This window comes from Bubalus kerabau, chromosome 9 (assembly GCF_029407905.1).
Source record: "Bubalus kerabau isolate K-KA32 ecotype Philippines breed swamp buffalo chromosome 9, PCC_UOA_SB_1v2, whole genome shotgun sequence".
NCBI lineage: Eukaryota > Metazoa > Chordata > Mammalia > Artiodactyla > Bovidae > Bubalus > Bubalus kerabau.
The window spans coordinates 92,496,943-92,514,540 of record NC_073632.1 but is presented as its reverse complement, the minus strand read 5'-3'; the positions used below and the strand labels follow the sequence as shown (position 1 = coordinate 92,514,540).

At 36.5% G+C, this 17,598-nt stretch overlaps 1 long non-coding RNA gene across 1 annotated transcript in view; it reads left to right on the top strand.

The window, feature by feature from the left end:
* The first annotated feature begins 274 nt into the window (after positions 1–274).
* LOC129620121 (uncharacterized) overlaps positions 275–17,598 on the top strand; it is a 255,079-nt gene continuing 237,755 nt past the window's right edge. Inside the window, exons 1-3 of the long non-coding RNA XR_008698391.1 lie at positions 275–329; positions 2,887–2,957; positions 14,036–14,166. This is a non-coding gene — a long non-coding RNA (uncharacterized LOC129620121). The remainder of the gene's footprint in view (positions 330–2,886; positions 2,958–14,035; positions 14,167–17,598) is intronic.

Sequence of the window (17,598 nt, the reverse complement as noted above, 5' to 3'; positions counted from 1 at the left end):
GATTCGTTTCTTACATGATATCATACATGTTTCAGTGCCATTCCCCCAAATCGTCCCACCCACTCCCTCTCCCATAGAGTCCGAAAGACTGTTCTATACATCTGTGTCTCTTTTGCTGTCTCGCATACAGGGTTATCGTTACCATCTTTCTAAATTCCATATATATGCGTTAGTATACTGTATTGGTGTTTTTCTTTCTGGCTTCCTTCACTCTGTATAATAGGCTTTGCATTCTTTTGATTCTGTCTTCTGTTGTATTATGTGCTTTGTCCTCAGGCAAATTCTCAGGCAAATTCTGGCTGGAAACACAGGATGCCTAACAGTTTCAGGTAACAATCCATGGCAACAAAGTTAAAAGGGCAACCAAGGGCGGAGTTTCTTCCTGTGTCTTTTATTAAATGAGAACCCTTTTTCCAGAAACAAAGTGCATTTCAGTTCTTGTCTCATTGGCCAGAATTTTATCACATGCTCACGCAAACCTACTTACTGGCGAGGGGAATGATTCTATCATTATTGATTTAAAGTAGTTTTAACCAATCAAGACACACCAGGGCTAGAGCTCAGGGGTCTTGTGGAGGAGGGTGAAAATCTGGAACAAACTTGTGGTTCTGTTGAGAAGGAGAGAAAGGGCAAGGATGGACTCGGTGAGGCATCCAGGTACATTTGCTGTCCAGTGGCAGCATTCACTGGGATACAGACACCGAGAAGAGAAGTAGAAATGATGGGAGTAAAAGTGAGTTCAGTTTTCAGTGGATTACATTTTGGATCTCATCAAACATAGAAATGGAGACATTCGGAAGGCAGTTGATTATGGAGATGTGAAGCGCTAGAGAAAATTCCTGGCTAAAGATTACTTGGGAATCATGAATTTAAAGCTAGAAATTTTTGCCAAGGGAGATATGAAATCACCCATGAAGAGTATAGTATATACAGTAAAAACAGAAGAGTCTCTAGGAGATCAGAGAAGAAAACAAGCACTGAGCATATGAGGTGGTCTGAGGAGGAGGCTGAGAAAAATGAAGGCAATTTAGTATCATGGAAGCCAAAGGGAAAAAAAATGTTTAATAAGGCGAGTGTGGTCAGTTTCAAGTGCTACAGCAATTTCCAGTTAGATAAAGTCTTTAAAGGGTGAACTGTTGCAGTGGCATAGTTGACATAGAATCTATATTTCAGTGAGGGATGGGGACGGTAAAACAGGCAACCCTCTATTGACACACGACTGGACAATGAGTTTTTGAAAATGAGGAATAAAATAGGAGGCAGTCTCAAAATCATATTTAGACAGGACAGAAACATTGTAAAGCTGAAATGTTTCTTTCAGTTAATTAGGTAGGATTTTAGGGTTTCAAAACTGTTTGAATGAACTGCTCTACTTGAGAGAAACATTGGGGCACTTTTTGCCCAGCAAAGAGCTGGCATGGAATGGAATAAGGAGACCTCATGAAAGAAGAGAGAAGAGGAGGAAAGAGAAGGTGACATAGAAATGTAAGAACTCCTGGAACATATTATTTAAATATGAAGACAACGTTAAAACACAGAAAACTAATAATGGACAATAAATTGTTCATGTTGTAGACGTGACTGTAATTGCTGTGGGAGGTCAGATAAGTGAGATTAAAAATTAATCCACTCTCATGAGAGACCAGTCAAACTCTCAGAGGGACATTAGCTATTTAAAGCCAAGTGATACAATTTAAAGGATGATTGCAGTCCTCTTGGTTAATCTAGGTGTTTGGGATGACTTTATAGGTAAGATTTAGCTCTATATACACTTCTAAATTGTCTTCTATGATGATGCACGGTCATTAACTAAGTGTCTTTGTTGTCTGTGCCCCCAAAGGTATCAAATTAAAGCGGCATCTTAAATACTGATCCAACTGAAAGAGCACTTAGTCCGTGTCATTTTAAGACATATTTTATCATTTAATTTAGAATTCTGTGTCTCCCAGAATAGTTCTATTTATCTCATCTACCTCATCGATTGCTGTGAGGACAAATGTGAAATATATGATTTTTAAAAACCTCATTTCAATCAGGGGAGATTGAATTTAAAAATAAACCTCTAGCTGAAAGAAAATGCAAAATTGCCAATACGATGATTAGCAAACAACTTTGTTTTCATGTAGAGCATTTTCAGAGTTGGTTTTTGACTTAGTGTAGTATACAGTCAAATTTAGATGCTTCAGTGTTTTTCCATTCTGAACTCATTCTTTGTGTAGTAAAGATTTGGTTTTTCTGTAGTGTCAGCAAATAGGAGTGCAGTCACCAAAATATGTTTCTTCTTGGTTTTTTCTTCTATCATCAATCATCCTTGATGAGAGTTTAAGTACAGTGTTCGTTTAATGTTCTTATGCATGCAGTTTCTAATAAAGAGCCTTTACTTTCATTTTGTTAACTCTACAAGTAGAATTTACTGTAAATTTATTAACTGCTTCTTATAATTTGTTGTCCTAATTTTAAAAATTCTGACTGATTCTTAAAGATCCTGGAGCAGCAATTGGATAGTGATTTTTCTTAAGTAGTCACCCGAGTAGCTTATATTTAATTGTTCTTCATATTTGCAGAAGATATTCCTGTGTCACTATCTGCAGTCATGTTTCACAGTTTAGACCCTGATTCACACTAGCATATTTTTACTTATTTTAATTAATTAATTAATTAATTATAGTATGTTTTTCCCTCTGTTAATGTGCAAGATTGGATTGTTGTAAACTAACAGGTCATTACTGGTGAACTGCCTGTATTATATTAGTTCAGTTTTGATAGGGTTAATTTAATGGTGATGTGCAGTGAAAATGACATCCAAAAATGTATCCCTCCATAAATGCAACAACAGCAACAACAACAGACTGATGAAATAGAATCAATTTTTTTTTTTTTTTTTAGGACTCTGGAAATTAACCAAAGGCTTGTAGCAAGCCAGGAAGTATTTATTCAAGAAAAATTACCGAATATTGGTAAGGATAGCAACTCCAACCTCCCACTCCTCAACTCAGCAGTAGCCTTGAAGAAGAAGAGCTTGCATTCTCAACAGTTGAGAAAGCAGGACAGAGCTGGGCTCTTTCAAAGCTGCATTTCCAAAGAATTGATCTTATTTGATGTGTTAGATGGTTTTCTGAATGGAAAAGCTTGTCTGTATTTGATCTGACTCAAGCTTGCCCAGTGCTAAAAGCCTCTCCTTAAGGGGCATTTATGGAAAACATTTACAGGCAAATGTTTCAAAACCATAACGTCTGAGGTGATAGTTAACAGTTGGCACAAACAACAGATTAACCAAAAAAGCTTGAAAAGAAAATGAGGTGTCCATAGGGGCTTTGGAAAGTTTGGATGTATTCCTGGGAATCTAAAAGTTCATGCACATGTGTAGAGCTGTGTGCATTCTCAGAAAGAACCTGAGAAAGTCCTAAGCTCTCACCTCTGGCTGACCTTGAAGCAGCCAACCAGGAAGTAGAAGCTAAGACAGTTGTCAACTCAGTGTTGGAGGTTATTTTAACGTGTATACAAAGCTCCTCAGTAAAGAATAGTAGATTTATTGGTTCCAGGAATTTAAAAAGTCACTCAATCATAACTGATTCCTAAAGTAAATGAACAGAGATTTTAGTAGCCACATGTGACAAAGAGCAGAGCCTTTACAGAATTAGCTCAGTAATATCAAGCCAACTGGTGAATTCTACCAAACATTTAAAATATTGCTTACACCAATTATTTACATAATCCCCCCTCAAAAAAAAAAAAAAAAAGAAGAAGAAGCGAGATTCCAACTCATTCTATGAGACCAGTATTACAAAGATACCAAAACCAGACAAAATATCACAGAAAAGCAAACTACAGACCAATGTCCTTTATGAATAAATATACCATCGTCTTCAACAAAAACCTACAAATTAATCCAAAACATATGAAAAGTGAACACCATGGCCATGTGAAATTTATCCCAAGAACACAAGGTTGTTTCAACATGTGAAAATCAGTGTAATATACCATATGAAGAGAATAAAGAAAAAAATGATCATGATAATAGATAAAAATTCAAGATGAACATTTGACAAAATGCTACACTATTTCAGGATCAAGCGTTCAGCAAACTAGAAATTGAAGGGAACTTCCTCAGTCTTACTAAGGGCATCCAAAAACCCTACAGCTAGTATCATGGTTAAGGTGAAAGATAAAGAACAGGACGAGGATGTCTACTCTCATCCATTCTATCCAACAATGTACTAGATGTATGAACCTAGGCAGCTAGACAGGAAAAAGAAACAAAAAGCCTCCTGATTGGAAAGAAAGAAGTGAAAGTATCTCCATTTGCAGATGACATTATCATAAATATATAAGATAAGGTATATCATATAAAACACTAAGTATACACACACACACACACAAAGTATTAGAACAAATGAGAGTTCGGTGAAGCTGAAGCTTACAATAAAAGATGAATATACAAAATGTAATTGTATTTTTGTACACTAGCAATAAAAAAAAATCAAATGAAATTAAGAAAATGATTCTATTTCAATTGTATCAGGAAGAATAAAATACTTATAAATAAATTTATCCAAAGAAGTATAGGACTTATACACTAAAAACCACAAATTATTGTTGAAAGTAATTAAAGAAGACCTAATAAATAGAAAGACATCTCATGCTCATGTTGGGAAGACTTACTATTGTTAAACTGGCAGTATTCCTCAGGGTGATCTATCTACATAATCCCTATTAAAATTCCAACTCCCTTTTCTGCAGTAATGTACAAGCAAATCCTAAAATTCGTATGGAAACGTGCAAGACCTAGAATAGCCCAAACAATCTTGAAAAAAATAGAACAATGTTGGAGGACTCACACTTCCTGATTTCAAAATTTACTATAGAGCTATAATAAAAAAGACAGTGTGGTATTTGCATAAGGATGGACACATAGATCATGTAGCATTTAACCTGAGAGTCCAGAGATAAACCCACACATTTGTGGTCATTTGACTTTTCACAAGAAAATTCAATGAGGGAAAGAATGGTGTTTTCAGCATATGAAGCTGGTACATCTTCATATTCACATACAAAAGAATGAGATTGGACTGTGGCTCACACTATCTCCAAATATTAACTCAAAATGAATAAAACCTTTAAGAACTAAAATAATAGAATTCTTAGAAGAAAACATCAGAGTAAATGTTCATGATCTTAGTTTAAGCAATCAATAGTTTTAAAAATGTAATACAAAAAGCATGAACAACATGAAAAATAGATTGGAATTCCTCGACATTAAAAATTTTTGTGCCTCAAAAAATCAAGAAAATGAAAAAATTATTCACAGTATGGAATAAAATACAGGGCTTCTCTGTTGCTCAAATGGTAAAGAATCTGCCTGCAATGCAGGAGACCAGGGTTTGATCCCTGGGTTGGGAAGATCCTCTGGAGAAGGGTATGGCAATCCACTCGGTATTCTTGCCTGGAGAATCCCATGGACAGAGGAGCCTGGTGGGCTACAGTCTGTGAAGTCGCAAAGAGTTGAACATGACTGAGTGACTAACACACACACACGGAATTAAACATTCACACACCATGTATCTGATAAGAATGTTACATCTAGTATATATAAGAAACCCTTGCAACTCTAGAATAAAAACAAAAATATCCTAATGAAAATATGAGCAAATAATTTGAATAGATATTTCTCTAATGAGGACATGCAGATGGAAGATTAGCATATGAATGATGTTCAACATCATTAGTTATCAGGGGATAGGAACTCAAAATCAAAATGAGATATAATTTCACATCAACTAGGATGGTTATAGTAAAAATATAAAAAGGAAAAAAACAAATGTTAAAGATGAAGAAACATAAGACCCCTCATACATTCTTGACCAGAATGAAAAATAGTGCAGACACTGTGGAAGACAGTTTGGAAATTCTTCAAAATGTTGAAAATACAACTGACATATAACCCAGCATTTTCACTTCTAGGTTTATATTCAAGAGAATTGAAAAAATATGTATTCATATTAAAAGTTGTGTACAAATGTTTATAGCAGTATCATTTGTAATACTAAAAAATGGAAATGACCTAATGCCCATAAACTGATGAATGGATAAGCAAAATACAGCATATCCATATAGGAGAATAGTATTTGGCAATAAAAAGAAATAAAATACTGATAAAGGCTACCGCATGAATGAACTTAAACACAAGGCTAAGTGAAAGAAGCTAGATATAAAAGGCCACATATGGTAGGATTCCATTTGTGTAAAATGTCCAAAATATGCAAATCTATAGAGACAGAAAGTAGATTAGTAGTTGCCAGGGACTCGGGGAGAAAAGGACAATGACTACTAACTGGTACAGGGTTTCTCCTTGGGGTGACATATTATGGTATTTAGTAGTAGCAATGTTTGCACAACTCTAATATTTTAGAATTCACTGAATGGTACACTTCAGTGAATTTTATAGAATAAGAGTTGTATTATAAAATCTTTTACTATTTGATATTGAAGGTGCTTGAAGTTAACGTTTATGTCATTATTTTAGAACTGAAATGGTATTTCCAGTATTTTTAATACTCACCTGAAATTTAATTTGCTTCTTGCCATTTTTTGTAACTTAATCTTGGGATTCATTTTATGTGTGTACTTAACTATGAATTTTTAAAAGTTTGATCTGTTATTTTAAAAACCTGTATAAATCATTTGATGCTAATAACAAAGAACGAAAATAGTTTTACATATTTCAAATGTTCTGTGTCCAAGCAGTAAGTATAGATTAGAATTTTCTGTCTCAGACTGAAATTTATTAAGCACAAATTATAATATGGCCTTGGTTTTAAGTGTGACATCAGCTTTTATTAATAAAATTGTGTCCAATTAGCAATTTGATTTGCTTTTGCTGCATAAAAATCTATCTCAAGATCTAATAGTTTAAATTTCAAGCAATTATTGTTTGTCATGTTTGTGCAGGCCAGTCTGTTTTGGTTTTGTTGAGGGGGATCTCATTCATGTACCTGGGACCTCAGCTGAGACAGGTAGCCTTGCAGTCCCTTCATGTGGTCCCTCAGCCTCCGGCAGGCTTACCTGGGTTTGTTTACCTGATGGAGAGAGAGTCCAGCAGCAGAAGAGGGTTAGCTCTCTGATGAACACTGATGGTTAGCTTTATGTGTCAACATGATGGGGCCACAGGTGCCCAGGTATTTGATTGAACATTATTGTAGGTGTGTCTGTGAGGGTATTTGAGATGAGACTGACCTTTGAATTGTTAACCTGAATAAAGAAGATTACCCTCCCCAGTGTGGATGGGCCTCATCCAATTCCTTGGAGGCCTGACTAGAATAAAAGATGGCGTAAGAGCGAATTTGCTCTCTTTGCCTGACTGGTTTCAAGTCAGGATATCAGTCTTCTTTACTCAGACTGCGATTTGCACCACCAGCCCTTCTGGGTATTTAGTTTTCATGTGGCAGATCATGAAATGTCTCAGCCTCCACAATCACCTGAGCCAATTCCTTAGAATAAGTAAATCTCTCTCTCTTTCCCTCTCTCTCTCTATTTTTCTGTTAAGAGATAGAAAGAGTGTAAGAGAAATGTGATGCAGTCAGAGGAATGAAAGATTCTTGTATTAGTAGGATTCCCCCAATTAACAGAACTAACAGGTTTTATATATACAAATAATATATATTTGTATTATATATATTACAAATACTGGGCTTTATATTATATATATTACAAACATTGGGCTTCCCAGGTGTTGTTAGCAGTAAAGAACCCGCCTGCTAATGAGGAGATGTAAGACACATGGGTTTCATCCCCGGATTGGGAAGATCCCCTGGAGGAGGGCACAGCAATGCACTCCAGCATTCTTGAGAATCTTATGGACAGAGGAGCCTGGTGGGCTACAGTCCTTTGGGTTTCAAAGAGTTGGACATGACTGAAGCGACTTAACACACATATTATAAACATTATCATTATGGTATACATAATGTATTGAATTATATAAACCTATATATTATTGAATAGTATGCCTTAATATGATAATGTGTTTTAGTATAATAATATAATATTTTATATAAAATGATAATTTTTAAATTCTTTTTTTTTCTTGGGAGCCTTGACCAACACGAGCACCTTTCATTCTGTGGCTTGTACCACATTCGCTGTTATCCTGTTGGCCAAAGCAGGTCTCATATTCAGACCCAGAGTCAACATAGGACAGGACTCTCCATGGTACAGAGAGGGATATTAGGTCAACCATTTTTGCAAACAGTTAACCAAGATGGGCAAAGTCCTCCTTAATCTGTTCTATGTGGTAAAGTCCATAGTTTCCAAATGACTCTCCTACAGATGACAGTGGTCTCTTACGTTGGTTTCTTCCCTGAAAACTAGGAGCAAAATTTGAATTTGTTTTCTCTATTCCTTAAAACATTTTCAAGCATACTTGCCTAAAATATATTAAATAAAGTTAGACTTATAAGGCTTTCTTTCTAGGTAATTAGAAAGATGAGTTTAATTATGAAATATATCTGACAGGGATCTTAGAAAAAGATGGTAAACTTGGATGTTTCTAACATCTAGGCTGCATATATGTTTCTGATTTACAAATTCTTTTAAGTCCCACAACTACACAAGTACTACCATATCTGCGTTTCATACTATTAACTACCATAGTAACAGCAGCAGTGGCAGCAAGGATAATAGTTACCACTAATTGGATGATAAATATGTTTCAGGTAAGATTCTAAATATTTTAACTGAATTAACTAACTCAATCCCCATAACAATACTATGGGATTTATCCTGTTCTCATTTTCAAACTGAGAAAAAGGAAGCAGAGAGCAATTATGTCAGAAGAGTGAAGTGGAAAGGACTTAACAGGTATTTTGCTTGAGAACATGATGAAAAACTCTTTTGTTTAACACTTCAATCTGGCCTAGACTATTGGTGTTTGGTGCAGATTGAAGCAAAACGCCCAGCAGAAGATGCCTCACATTCCTGCCTCGTGCCTAGGGCTCTACAGGTGCTCTTGTCTCACTGAGGTCCCTCACACTACAGTTTTCTCTTTGGAATATTTTGCTTTCTGGAAGATGGGCCTGCCTTTCCTTAAAAGCAGAAGACAAAAATACAATCCCTTTTTGTAAATTTGAGTACAAAATTCCTGTTTAAGCTGTGAGGCCAGACTATAACCTCCCAGGCCAAAGCTGGCAGCAAGATGGGACACTGTGTGAGCATGCCAAGGAAGGGTTATTGGCCCGGGAACAATATCAGCAGTAATAGAATCTTCTATTACTTCTATTACAAATCTTCATCAGTTTGAGGATTTGTCTTATTACTGGACATTTTACCAGATAAACCTACAGTATTTACTATATTTCCTTAAAATTAAAAAAAATATTTTTAATTTAATTAAAAAAAATTTTGGCTGTGCCACACAGCTTACAAGATCTTAGTTCCCTGACCAAGGATTGAACTAGGGTCCTGGCAGTGAAAGGGTTGAGTCCCGACCACTGGACCACCAAGGAATCCCCAGTATTTACCATATTTCTGAAATTGGAATGTAATGGGGGTGAAATATATTTATAATGTGTCCTATTCAACATTGTTTAAATATTTATGTCCTTGTGCTTTCTTATTTTTACCTAGTCTTATTCAAGTCTTTTTTTTTGGGGGGGGGTTGTGGATAGCTTCAGATTTATAGTTTCATTCAAAAAACTTACAACAAAAATTAGAAATAACCTACCAGAATGTGTTATTTTATTATGTATTAATTTGTAAAACATACTTCAATTTTATTGGAATTAAATTAACATAAAACAATTCCATGCAGAGTTCCTTTCTAAGAGAAAGTACATTTTTTATGAGGCTGTAGCTGAAAATAAATATTTGCAGTGTGTCTTATTATGGATATATTAAGCCTTCCCAGTTTTAATAAAAGTTCTGTTAAGATGACTTTTTTAATAAGTATAGATAATTGCATACTTTTATTGTGGAGAAAATCATTGAAACACATCGATGGGATTGCAGTTAAAAGCATAAAACCGGAGCACATACTTCCTCCAAATATAAAATATAGCACTGTGTTTTGAAATTTACATGTATTCAGGGGAATTAAAGCGATCAAAAAATTTCAAGTATTTACATGTTATTGACCTGGTGTAACACGTCATATCTAATTTTACTTTTTTCCTAGAGAGGGCACAGAAAGAGAACTCAAGAATCAAAAGAACTTAAAAAAGACACAACTACTTTAGAGAAACCACTGTGAGATTGTGTTTGTTAAATTACACAGGAAATACAAAGAGTTTTGCTTGTGTCTGTTTTAACAGTAAGTAGAGTAAGAAGGAAGATGTTAGAACAGAAATTCAGGTGGCCCCAGTGGACCAGATGGACACGTTTTTTTTAAGAAGCAAGGAAAACATTTCAGAGAGAGCATAATGAGCTTGATGGGAAGAGGTAGGAAGAAGGCAAAAGGGAAGATATAAGGAAAAAGGGGACAAGGACAGAGGAAAAAAAAGGCGCATGATCCATAGGTATAAAGGTAGAAAGAGAGGAAGGTTAGCTTGGGAGACAGGGAAAAGGACACACACACAAAGAATGATGCCTCGATAGAAATATGAATGTAAGGCCCATATCCAGAAAACTCCATTTCAAATTTACCCTGTAGGAAAGCCAATCTCAGAACTACAGTTATAAAGACATGATCACAGACGTATATGACTTTAACAGGTCTCAGTTCAAATGCCATCTCATAAGTGGCTTTTTCCTGGAATGTGAAGTCAAGTAGGCCTTAGAAAGCATCACTACAAACAAAGCTAGTGGAGGTGATGGAATTCCAGTTGAGCTATTCCAAATCCTGAAAAATGATGCTGTGAAAGTGCTGCACTCAATATGCCAGCAAATGTGGAAAACTCAGCAGTGGCCACAGGACTGGAAAAGGTCAGTTTTCATTCCAATCCCAAAGAAAGGCAATGCCAAAGAAAGCTCAAACTACCACACAATTGCACTCATCTCACACGCTAGTAAAGTAATGCTCAAAATTCTCCAAGCCAGGCTTTAGCAATATGTGAACTGTGAACTTCCAGATGTTCAAGCTGGTTTTAGAAAAGGCAGAGGAACCAGAGATCCAATTGCCAACATCCGCTGGATCATCGAAAAAGCAAGAGAGTTCCAGAAAAACATCTATTTCTGCTTTATTGACTATGCCAAAGCCTTTGACTGTGTGGATCACAATAAATTGTGGAAAATTCTGAAAGAGATGGGAATACCAGACCACCTGACCTGCCTCTTGAGAAACCTATCTGCAGGTCAGGAAGCAACAGTTAGAACTGGACATGGAACAACAGACTGGTTCCAAATAGGAAAAGGAGTATGTCAAGGCTGTATATTGTCACCCTGCTTATTTAACTTATATGCAGAGTACATCATGAGAAACGCTGGGCTGGAAGAAGCACAAGCTGGAATCAAGATTGCTAGGAGAAATATCAGTAACCTCACAGATATGCAGATGACACCACCCTTATGGCAGAAAGTGAAGAGGAACTCAAAAGCCTCTTGATGAAGGTGAAAGTGGAGAGTGAAAAAGTTGGCTTAAAGCTCAACATTCAGAAAACGAAGATCATGGCATCTGGTCCCATCACTTCATGGGAAATAGATGGGGAAAGAGTGGAAACAGTGTCAGACTTAATTTTTGGGGGCTCCAAAATCACTGCAGATGGTGACTGCAGCCATAAAATTAAAAGATGCTTACTCCTTGGAAGGAAAGTTATGAGCAACCTAGATAGCATATTCAAAAGCAGAGACATTACTTTGCCAACAAAGGTCCGTCTAGTCAAGGCTATGGTCTTTCCAGTGGTCATGTATGGATGTGAGAGTTGGACTGTGAAGAAGGCTGAGTGCTGAAGAATTGATGCTTTTGAACTGTGGTGTTGGAGAAGACTCTTGAGAGTCCCTTGGACTGCAAGGAGATCCAACCAGTCCATTCTGAAGGAGATCAGCCCTGGGATTTCTTTGGAAGGAATGATGCTGAAGCTGAAACTCCAGTACTTTGGCCACCTCATGCGAAGAGTTGACTCATTGGAAAAGACTCTGATGCTGGGAGGGATTGGGGGCAAGAGGAGAAGGGGACGACAGAGGATGAGATGGCTGGATGGCATCACTGACTCGATGGACGTTGAGTCTGAGTGAATTCCGGGAGTTGGTGAGGGAACAGGGAGGCCTGGCATGCTGCGATTCATGGGGTCGCAAAGAGTTGGACACGACTGAGTGACTGAACTGAACTGAACTAAACTGAACTGAAATGACTTTTTCCAGACCACCTAGCTGAAGCAGCACCTCCAGTTAATAATTCTTTATTCTCTTCCTAGCACTTATTATCTCCTAAATAATCTTGTATATTTACAAATTTATCCTCTATCTTTCTTCTTCTGAATGTAAGAGCTTCTATTGAGAACAGGGACATTGCCTAGTTTCCACTGCATCCTTAGTGCCTAGAATTTCCCGGCATGTAGCAGATAAACATATTTTAACTGTTGACTAAGAGAAAATCTACTATTTACTTTTTTGTGAGCTCAAGACTACATATAAATTATATATATATAATGTTTGGGAAATTTCTCCTTCTTATAGAGGCCTTCAAAATTCACTCCTTCTTAAAATATTTCTTCTGAGGCTAAGAACTGCCACTTGCTAAAATTTTGCACTAAATGACAAGGTAATGCCCTTGCTTCTGTTCAGTAACATAGCAGTAGATATGACTCTGTCACTTACTAGTTTACTGGATTTCTACTAGTCTAAAATTTTATAAAGACACCCATTAGTAGGGAAATGATTCTCTAAAACCAAGTCTTCTCCTGAGCATATTTATAAAAGTAAAAGTTACAATAACTAGGATTTATATAGGGGAATGGGACATAAATGGGAAAAGTGACAAGGGGTCATTTTTGGGGAAAGGCTAAATAAGACTTTATTCATGACTAGATATTAGGAAGTGTTGTTTATTCCTACTACTCCCAGAGCCTGACACCCCTGGCCATTGTCATCATGCTGCCTTCTAGCCAATGAATGAAGCCATAGCTGTTCAGAACCTGACAGTCTGCAGCTTTCTTCCTGTGATAAAGCAAGGACTCTTAAGCTGTATAAAACCACAGGCTGTTTCCTTATAAATTTAGTATACTTGACACAATCTTGAAAAAAAAAAAGCAGAAACCCAATTTGACTTAGTAGCCCTTCACAGTGGGATGAGCGGTTTTCAGTTTGTTTTAGCTTGGGCTTTAAAAATGAGATTCTACTTCTCAATGTCACCTTTATTTTTTATGTTTCCTCTTTTTGGAGAAGCTTGCTCATTTCTATAATCACTTATTCATCCCTAATACCACTTTGCTGAGCAATAGCGTGACAGAAAAAACAGTGTGTCAGATGAATAATAAGTTTTAAAGTTTAAAGGGTTTAGACTGAACAACACTGACAATGTTGCAGGTCCTGAACGGTCCAAATGGTTAGTACAAGAATCAAATCTGTGATGGGGAAAGGGTAAAGCACCACTTACCAAAACTATATCTATTTGTAGGGTGAAAACTAGCAGACATATAGTTTTTTAGCTATTCTATTTAATAATGAAAAAAAAAGAGTTCGATTGAAACTGCAAAGGCCTACTTTGGTGAACTAAATAAAATTACTCTGGCTGGGAACTAAACAAAATACAACAATTAATCATGTGATTTTGACCTAAAGTTGCAATACATTTTAATGAAAACATTTCTGAGCCTCTGTTTTGAATCCTGCACTCAGTAGGCCAATCTAGAATGACCACAAAAGTGGGCTCTAGTAGAGAAAAGAAGAGTTGTGAGTACCCAGAATAGCGCAGTCTTACACTTTCCTTTAGACAAGTCTTTTAAAAGTCCAATATTCGGCCACCAGATTTGAGTCACTTTTATGGAAGGGTTAATTTTACGTTAGCTCTGGTCTGGTTGGGAAAGTTAAGTTGTTAAATGGATTGCTTGGTTTGCCCCAGGGCAGACATGTTTCTAAGGTTTGATTCTAACGTAATCTGGCTTCCTTTCAGGATTATAGAATGAAGAGGACCGGGAACAAGTCAGATTCCCAGGGCCTCTGAGGAGGAGAACAAGATCGCTTTGGCCAGACACAATCAGGATTGGTTATGGAATTAAGCCAGCTCCCAGAACTGGAGGTGAGGTAAGGTGTAAATAGCTATGTTGTCTTCTGTATCATGTTGTCTCATGGTTCCATGGGAGTCTACCATGTCCAATATATATAACCTTGTCTGTACATTTAATTTGAAAGAGACCCCACAGCTTAAAAATGTGTTATCTCAATTTAAGTCCATATGACATTTGATAAAACATGCAGTAGCAGTGGTCAGAAGTACTATGGCTGAAAGAATTCGTGTATCACAAGATAGCTTAGCTTTCTCTTGTGATTGACTTTCATGTACACGACTGAGTGACTTCACTCGTACATAAAAAAGCAACATAACTCAACACTCACACACATAAACAACCATAGACACCAAGCTTTCATTTGCATAAGGTTTTGCAAGACTTGTGAATTACCAAATATATTAAAGAAGTATAGAGTGTATAAATTGGTTCCACTTGCTTTTTCCATTTCACTCAGATGCCAGATAGGAATTTGGCCAGGCTGGAATTTTGGTGGGGAGGGATTTTCAAGTTAGAGTTTCAATCTGGGTACCAGGCTGGTTCCCTTTACCAGTCAACAGAGGAAGTCTCTTCCTTCCAGTGAATAAGACAGGCACACTGAGCTGATCACCAAATTACGGCATGACTTTATGCTTCATCAAGAAAGGAAAAGGGGATACTCACACTGAATAAAATAACGGCTCATATCCTCCAAATGTAGGTTAAAGTTTTTTCAGTGTGGATGTACACAGAGATATGTAGTGTTTGAGGTAAGGTCCACTGTCCTTGGGAATAAATAAGGTGGTTTGGGGCACTTGAGAGAAGTAAAAGTTTTCAGTCTCTCTCCTTTTATCTGCATTTCTACTTGCCCTATCCACTTCAAGGGCCATTGTCTCTAGGTGTTTTAGGACCTTGTGAGGAAACACAAAATTCTAAATTATTCTTATCTTTTACTCCTATCAGATTCCTCATGTGCAAGACCTAAGAACACTGATAGGGAGATTATGGGGTGTAACCTTGAGTTTGCAGATGAGAGATAAATGGGATGAATAAACATAAAAACAGCTCCTTCAAAAACTATATAATGGGGGAGCTCAGTTTTCTCTGTTTCTTCTCATCTCTCTCTTCATAGTTACCTTCAATATCCCAAAGCACAGGCTTCACAAAAAGCTTCAGTTCAGAGAGGTACCTTTCTATGCAACAGTAGCGAGGGAGCGAATAACTTTCTGGGAGTACATAGAAAACTACTAGTGATTGTTTTGCATTTCCACATTTTTAACAGAAAATAGTGCAACAGAAAGTCTGTTGTGGATGGGGAAGTTTGTTAGATGAGGAGTTACTTGAGAAAAAGCTAAATATGTAAATTCTGACTTCAGAAGGCCAAGGAGACATAAGTGATGTGAAACCTAATTAACATTGGGAAAAATCACCATGTTTGGATTTGTGTTACCGGTTAGTTAATGTAATTTGTGACAGATCTATTACTTTTTAAATAGTCTTTCACTGGATTACTAAAGGCAAATTGTCCTTTGAGCTCTAAATCAAAGAGTGCTGAGTAATGGAGTATTTAGAGTGTTAGGAACTGCAGATTGAGTGTAAAAGTCACTGACATCTGTAAGATTTCCTTGTAGACAAATTAAAGTGGGTGATAAAGGTTTTGAATATAACAGATCAACTTCAAGGAGGGTCTAATTTTGAGAAGAGATTCAACTTGAATTGAGTATAAGAATTAGACCAGGATTAGTTGGAGTGATGATTAAAACATTCAAGTTTATAAGTCCTTGTAGTTGCTAGGTATTTCTTGTACTAATTGTCAACCAAATTAAAAAAAAAATGTTTTTGTTTTTAGGTTGAATATAATAATCTGTTTTTAAGTTTTTTCTTTTTAAAAACAGATTTAAAATTTTAAAACAGTTAAAGACAGTACAGAGTTTCTATATAGCCCATACCAATTTTTCCTTGTTAATAACATCATATATTTGTATGGGATATTTGTTGCAATTTTGAATCAATATTGATATATTATTTTAACTGTAGCCTATAATTTATTCTAATTTCCTTAGTTTTCACCTAATGTCGTTTTCCTCTTTGGGGATCTCATCCAGGTTGCCACACTGTATTTAATCCTCATGAGTCCTGAGGCACCTCTTGTTATGATAGTTTGTCAAAGTTACCGTGTTTTGGGTGACTTTTGACCGTTTTGAGGACTCAGCTATTTTGTACAGTGTTCCTCAGTTGGGAGTTGTCTGATGTTTTTCTCAATGATTAGACTGGGATTGTGGGTTTTATGGAGGAAGACCACAGAGGTAAAGGGCCATTTTCATCACATCATGTCAAGGGTACATACTTCAATATGATTTATCATTGTCTCCATTTACCTTGGTCAACTGGGTGAATTAGTGTTTGTCAGGTTTCTCTACTGTAACATTACTATAAAGTTATCTCCTTTTCTATACTGTACTTTTGGGAAGAAAGTCACTATGAACAGCTCACATCCAGTGTGCGAGAATTTATGCTTCACCTCCTTGAGGGCAGAGTACTGACACTAATTATTTGTAAATTTTCTGTCTAGGAGATTTGTCTGTTCTCCCTTATTTCTTTTTAAATTATTTATCTACATCTGTATGGACTCACTGATTTATTTTTTGTTTTGGATTATAAGCTAATACCACTTTACTTATTTTGTTGATAAAAATTTCCAGCTTGACCATTGGGGACTTTTTCAGTTCTCTGCTTGGTCCCTTTGCATGTTCCATTATTTTTTAAAATAGCATTTCCTTTACTTTCTGGTACTAAAAGATGCTCTAGGATCATCTTGTATATTTTTTGTCTCAGTCCTAGAATCTATCTCCAAGGGGCCTTCTTTATATTTTTTTTAGTTGGAAAATGGTATTAGAAAGCAAGATCTGAGTCATAGGTGTTCTTGTTGCTACTGAGGTGTCATTATTTCTACTGACTGAGCAAGGAGTTATATGTGTGTGTAGTAACCCATGTATGTACATATTTCTACAATTATTTCTATATGTAATCATGTACATCTATACCAAACTAAAAATGCATGCATGCTGATGTCTCCAACGCTGTTCTATTCCCACACAACTTATTTTGGCCTTCTCTCTTTTCTTATGACCCACTCCAGTGTTCTTGCCTGGAGAATCCCAGGGACTGGGGAGCCTGGTGGGCTGCCATCTATGGGGTCGCGCAGAGTCGGACACGACTGAAGCGACTTAGCTGTAGCAGCAGCCTTTCTTATGTATAATCTCCCACTCGAACACTGAGAAGTCTTGCTCCTAACATCCAGTATCCAATTACTTAATTGTTCAATTCCAGTATATATGTCTGGCAGTATCAAAATTACTTATATCCTCATGAGAATCAGCTTTACCAGCACACAGTGTTTATATAATGGTTTATTTTGCCTATTGTCTTACAGACTCCATTCATTTCCAAATTTACTTAGGTCATCTTT